This window comes from Aristolochia californica, unplaced genomic scaffold (assembly GCF_029961685.1).
Source record: "Aristolochia californica isolate CCGP_79_NKW_82.1479 unplaced genomic scaffold, dmAriCali1.0.hap1 SCAF_5, whole genome shotgun sequence".
Lineage (NCBI taxonomy): Eukaryota > Viridiplantae > Streptophyta > Magnoliopsida > Piperales > Aristolochiaceae > Aristolochia > Aristolochia californica.
The window spans coordinates 14,631-21,832 of NW_027182214.1; positions in this window are offsets into that span (position 1 = coordinate 14,631).

Here is a 7,202-nt window from a genome sequence, read left to right on the forward strand (position 1 = left end):
TCAATCTTGTGCGATGACTCGTCAATCCCACATTGATTTTCAGCTTCCTGGACCTCTTCTTCCTTACTTTCTCTAAGTCTTAGTTCTAAATTCTATTAATGATGCTTTTGCTAGATCTCTTGCTCCATGAGAGAATGCAAAATGAACACATGGGAGGTGAGACCAGGCCTTCAAAAAGCAAGCAAATTAGCAATCTCACTATGGTTTCGAGTGTGTCACATTTCACATGTGTGATTTCTTTCTAGAGCTTGAGTCCAATCAAATATCACGAGTTAATTGTATTCTTGATTGCTCATTTATACTTTTTGGAAACCCTTAAGCATGTTTTATATTTTCAATATATCTCATGGCATGGTTTTTTGTTCTTTTATTTTCCTTCATTAATTTTATTGTTTAATGCTAATTGTATATTACTTTTCTTGAAGCTATTGCTTTCAAGTTTTTTATTGATTACTATAATCTTATTGATCTCTATTGAAGACTAGGTATCGAGAGTCTTACATGATTCTCACAACAAGAAGTATCACAGAGCCAAAATTAATATGGTAGAGTCATAGGAATCTCATGGAATGACGTCTTAAAGAAGAGTCTTAGTTAAAAGTGTCTTAGTTTTGTTAGTCTTTTATTTATGTTTAGTTGTTTAATTATTGTAGGACTTATCTTTAAGTGTTAGACCTTGGTTATGAAGATAAGGGTAATTTATTTGCAATATGATTCTACTTTTTCCTCTATTATAAATAGATGCACATTGTACTCAAATTGAAATAAGTGAATGAAGTATTTCTCTTGTCGAGAAATTCCACATGATATCAGAGCGGGTTTTGTAAGTTGACTCGGTCAACCTACAGAGATAATGTGATCCTTTTTTTATTTATCATTTTTAGTAGTTTAGGTTCATTTTTTACATTTTTCTTTTTTTTCCTGTCTCAAAACCCGTTATTTCCTTGGCGTTCTCACCTTCATACTGAACTTTTCATATTAGAACTTTCCAACGCTAAAATAATTTTGGCAATTGAAGTTTTTACAAAGAGAATTTGATATTTGAAGGAGAAAAGATCAGACAGTAAGAGAGCTTCGAGTAACTGCAAAAACTTTAAGTTTTTAGGCATTTTATGTGATCAAGAACATGAATTTATATGGAAAATTATATGTCCAAAGAAAAATTTGTAAGTTTGTTTTCTAACATTTCAAACCAATTATCAATTTGAGTTTTCTAGAGGGCGATATCAATATCGTAAGAGTTAATGGTCATGCTAGACAAAGACGAAAGAGTACTCAGTTTGGATAAATTGTAATGTGAAATCTATCAAATTCTTTCTCTCAAAATAAGTATATTTCATAAAAGAATGTTATACTCGAATAAATGATATTGAAGTCTAGTTTCAAGAGTAACTTTCATATCAATCTGATTTATATGTAAGGAGATACTCTCATTGGAGTCGACAAGAGTCATGCTACAAAAGAAACAAATCAAGGGATCATAAAATACTCAAGCTTTTATGTGAAATTAGATATAAAATTAAATCTCTTTTAGTCTAGATTTTTTTAGAAAAAAAATGTTTGTAATTCTGATATATATTATGGGAGATATCCTTATTAGAAGTACTAAATATCAATTTTTCCAAAAATCTTTCTTTTTGCCTATTTTCTCTCTTATTATCTCTTTATGCATTGATGTGAATTTAGTTTCTTTTTATCCTAAAATCTTAGTTTTTTAGGCAAATTTCTCTTCTAATGAGAGATTTTTGGTCAGTCTTAATCATTCCATGATATGCTCATTAAAGGTATCAATATCCTTATTCGATGTTTTTTAAAATTTTTCGTGGTTTTGTTACTTGGTTATGTATTTTTCGCATTGGCATCTCCAAAAAATTGTGGTCACCTCCAAAAAGTTATATTCGGCCAAATTTGTTAAATTACTTCAGTTCTACCATTATAGTCTTCCATAGTTTTTCAAAAAATAAAAAAAACTCACATTTTAGATATATTTGGAAGTATGAATGTTGCATAGTCACCTCCTTTCTGTTAAAGTTATTTTCATATAGTATTTATTCAGTTTATCATCTTATGTTTTCATCACTTCAGGGCAATACTCAGAACCACTGCCTAAAAAGCATAAGCGTGTGCCCAACATTCAGCTGGAGACAAGTCTTTTATTCATCACCCAAAAAGTGATTTGGTTTTTAGTTACCTTTGAAAGGTGAGTAGTCACTTTGTTGTGCCCTAAAGTTGAACCCGTTTTCTTCCTTTAAAATTGACAAGTGTGTGCAAACTATGACTATTTTGACTGGTGTATGGAACTTTGTCATATGGTTATGAGTGACTTTCTTTTCCCATATTGTGTTTTGTCCAAGCTAGGTCTCTATATCATTTTTATCCCAAACTTGAGAGGAAGAAGAAGAAAAAGAAGTACAAGAAAAAAGTATTGTGTTCCACATGTTGTGGTAATTTTTATGTGACCAAAATATTCAAGAAAGCGGGAGACCAAAAGATGAAGATTTTAAATCTATAAAGAAAATTTAGCCAACGAAGATTGAAGACTAAGACTGAATACTATAATCATTTTTCATTGCAAGTTGAAGTTATAAACTCTAGTTTGAAGGAGTATATTGAAGAGGAAGTATGAAAGAATCTTACATACTTTCACAACAAGAAGTTTCACAGATCCAGAATTAATGTGGTAGAGTCTAAGAGAAATCTTATGGAGGGAAGTCTCATAGAAGAGTCTCAGTTAAAAGTGTTTTAGTTATGTTTATCTTCTATTTAAGTTTAGTTATTTAATTGTTCTAGTACTTATCATTAAATGTTAGACTTTAGGTGTAACTAGAAAAATGATAGTTTATTTGTAATCTAATTTTAATTTTTCCTCTATTATAAATTGAGACACATTATATTCAAATTAAAAGAAGTCATAGAGTATTTTTCTTTTCCAAAAATTCAAGAATCTCTTTAATTGCAGAGGTTGAAAGACGCAAGAAAGAAGAAGTGGAACAAAGGGTAAAACTAGGTGACTCTACTGAAAAGCAGAGGCGAAGAGAGGGAAGCAGAAGAGAGGGAGAGGTTTAGGAGAGACGCCCTCTTGTGAAGATCCATAGAGCCAACAATCTGTTGAGCCTACTATTGGCTTGAGTCATATTCTGAGGAATCAGAGGAGGAAATCCTCTGAGTTATCCTCTGAGAAATCAGAGGAGTAAATCCTCCGATGTTGATCTTGTAAATCAAACTATATAAATATCGATGTAAACTGAAAGAAAAAAATTGAATTAATATAAGAGTTTATCGGAGAAAAAGCTAACATGGTATCAGAGCGGGTAAGCTCTTTTGGTGATGATGCCAGTGGGCTCCTATCTCGTGATGGAGGGAGGAATCTTCACCTGCGGATCCATCTCCCAAATCGGAAACACCCATTGTGGTAAGTCATCCTCTCCGAAGGCGACAGAAAATATATCGACGATCACGGTGATCGTCGACTCTGGCCAAACCTTCAACGTACAAAAAGACGTTTTGGATTCATCCACTCCGAAGGCGGAAAAAAACAGATCAACGGTCACGACGATCTCCGACTCTGGCCGAACCTCCGATGTGCGGAAAGGCATTCCGGAGACTATAGAAGCCTTCCCGTCCGGTGCGGCTCAGGCGAGCTCTCGCGTAAAAGCTCTCCTGTCCGGAGTTGTTTAGAAGCCTCCAATTAAATCCATTTCCGAACTTAGGAAAATTTAACTGGAAGGAGCGACCCAGACTGAGCCGGACAGGAGGAACTAGACTTGAAGACGAATCATCCCGGCGCCCAAACCCGGATCAGACCAGACTCGAATCGGACTAGACTTGACTTGGACCATACTCAACCTGTCCCAGGTTGTTGGGATGTGTATCTCAGTCAAAGATAAGTTGGCATATTTGAACAGCAATCCTCCTCAAACAGATGTGGACCCAGGTAACGCTTTCCTCGAATCTATTGGAGAGGTTAATCACAGCGCATGGATATTTGATTCTGGAGCAACGGACCATATGACATTTGGTTCGAATGATTTTTATCATACCTCTCCTTCCCGACGAAGTAGCATTGTCAATGCTAATGGAGTTATTTCTTCGGTAACAGAAGCGAAAACGGTGATGTTGTCACCATCCCTACAATTATCAAATACATTACTTGGGCCTACTCTTTCTCACAAGTTATTATCTATATGTCAAGTTACCAAATAACTGAATTGTGTTGTGATTATGTATCCTGTATTTTGTTTTATTCGGTAAACTCTCACCACGGAGATCATTGGGTGTGGTACCAAAAAAGGAGGGCTCTATTACATGGAAGATTTTGGTATGGGTCCAGCATATCATATGGGCCGCCCGAGTAATCTCAAAGTGGAACAGATTTGGCGTTGGCATTGTCGGTTAGGTCATCCTTCATTTGGTTATCTAAAACATGTGTTTCCTGATTTATTTTTGGATTTGTTGATAATGTATTTTAATTGTGAAACTTACATTCTAGCTAAAAGTCATAGAGTCCATTATCCTTTGAGTTTGAATAAGATTGAAGTCCCTTTTGCTTTGATTCACTCTGATGTGTGGGGTCCTTCCTCTAAAAATACTTTGTCTGGTTTTCGCTCCTTTGTGAAATTTGTTGATGATTGCACTCGAATGACTTGGGTTTATTTTTTGAAACAAAAGGATGAAGTGTTCCAGATTTTTCAATCTTTTCATAAAATGATTCAAACCCAGTTCTCCTCTAGGATTCAAATTCTTTGATCTGATAATGGTGGAGAATATGTGAATCAATAGTTCTATGATTATTTCCAACATCATGAACTGATTCATGAAACCCCATGCCCCCAAACTCCGCGGCAAAATAGTATTGTAGAGCGGAAAAATCGTCATATCCTTGAAACAACTCGAGCACTTTTACTTGTAACTCATGTGCCTAGCCACCATCAGTTTGATGTTGTTACTACGACAATCTATCTTATTGACCGCATGCTCTCCAAAGTACTTGAGCTCAAGACTCCACTATAGGTCTTGTCATCCTATGTTTTATTACTTACGGTGTTGATGTTTCCACCTCGAACTTTTGGTTGCGTTGTGTTTGTTAACCTCCAAAAAAACTAGCGCACGAAACTTAATCCTTGTGCTATTTGGTGTCTCTTTTGGGATATGTGGTACATCAAAAAGGGTATCAATGCTACGATCCAATTATTCGGCGCACATATGTGACTATGGATGTCACGTTCCATGAATCTGATCCTTTCTACTCTCCTGCCACATCCAATTCTTCTCTTCAAGGGGAGACACAAGAAGAAGAGTTGAATTGGTTGACATTTGAGTGGTTAAACGACACTAATACAACGACATCTCCGAAAGTTGCAGTAGCAAAACCTAATCCAGTGCCAACATCTCAGGAAGTTGAAGTAGCAGTACCCCTCCTCTCCTCAGTATCCAACGACCCATTTCCTGAGAATATCAATGAGGTAAGTACTCCTGACACACCTCAAAATTCTAATTATGTGAATATTCTTGTCAATGGCTACGAATTACCTGTCAGGCATAATCAGGGCAAACCCCTGAACAGATATTCTCCTGAAGTGAAGGAACACAGATCAAAAAATTTGATTGCCAATTATGTATCTACAAAAGAATTGTTCAAATCCCTCAAGAACTTTGTAAGTGAACTTTCCTCACACCATGTTCCCACAAGTGTCGATGAAGCTCTAAATGACCCTAGGTGGGCACAAGCCATGAAAGAAGAAATGAAGACATTAATAAAAAATGCGACTTGGAGTCTTATTCCTTTACCTAAAGGTAAAATAACAGTGGGGTGTAAATGGGTATTTTCCATCAAGTACTAATCCGATGGAGTAGTTGAACGAAACAAATCAAAGCTAGTAGCAAAAAGATATACACAGACATGTGGTGTAGATTATCAAAAAACATTCTCACTAGTGGGGAAATTGAATAGAGTTTTGGTATCTCTTGCAGCTAATCTTGATTGTCCACTGCACCAGTTTGACGTTAAAATGTTTTTCTCTATGGAGATCTTGAAGAAGAAATTTACATTGATGTTCTTCCAGGATATATAACAAATTCTGAAGTTAGGATGGTGTGCAAACTCGAACGAACTCTATATGGCTTGAAGCAATCTCCTAAAGCGTGGTTTGGGAGGTTGAACTTGGCAATGCGGAAATATGGTTTCAAACAAAGTAACTCAGATCATACACTATTCTTAAAGCATCGACGAGGTAAAGTAACAGCTTTGATAATGTATGTAAACAATATGATTATTATAGGAGATGATCCTAAAAAAATAGCAAGACTTCAAGAGCAATTAGCAACAAAATTTGAGATGAAAAATTTGGGAGGACTCAAATATTTTCTGGGAATCGAAGTTGCTAGGTCCAAGCAAGCATATTCTTTTCCCAATGAAAATATATCCTAGATTTATTATCAAGAGTTGGACTACTGGATTGTAAGCCAACAGATACCCCAATAATCCCAAATCACAAGCTTGGAGGATACCTTGGTCAAGTTCCAACAAACAAAGGAAAATACCAAAGGTTGGTTGGGATACTTATTTATCTCTCCCGTACATGACCTAACATCACCTATTCAATAAGTGTAGTATGATAATTCATGCATTGTTTGAGTCATGATCATATAAATGTTGTGAATCAAATTCTTTGATACCTAAAGTCCTCCCCCGGGAAAGGACGTTCTCAAGAAACCATCACATAAGAGTTGAAGGTTATACAGATGCTGACTGGGCAGGGAATATTTTAGATAGAAGATCTACCTCAGGCTATTTGACGTTTGTTGGAGGGAACCTTATTATATGGAGAAGTAAGAAACAACAAAATAGTAGCACTATCAAGTGATGAAACTGAGTTTTGTGGGGTCACGGGTCTATGTGAGTTTCTCTGACTTTGGAGATTATTAATTGAAATTGACTTTAACCCAAACTGTAAGATGGACTTATTCTGCGATAACAAGGCGGCTATTGATATTTTGCATAATCTGGTTCAGCATGACTAGACTAAACATGTGGAAGTAGATCGGCGCTTCATCAAGCAATACCTTGAGTCCAAGATAATTCGATTTCCATTTATTAAATCTTAAGACCAGTTGGCAGACATACTTATAAAAGTAGTATGCAACAAGAACTTTTATAACTCACTTGGCAAGTTAGACATCAGAGATATATACGTACTAACTTG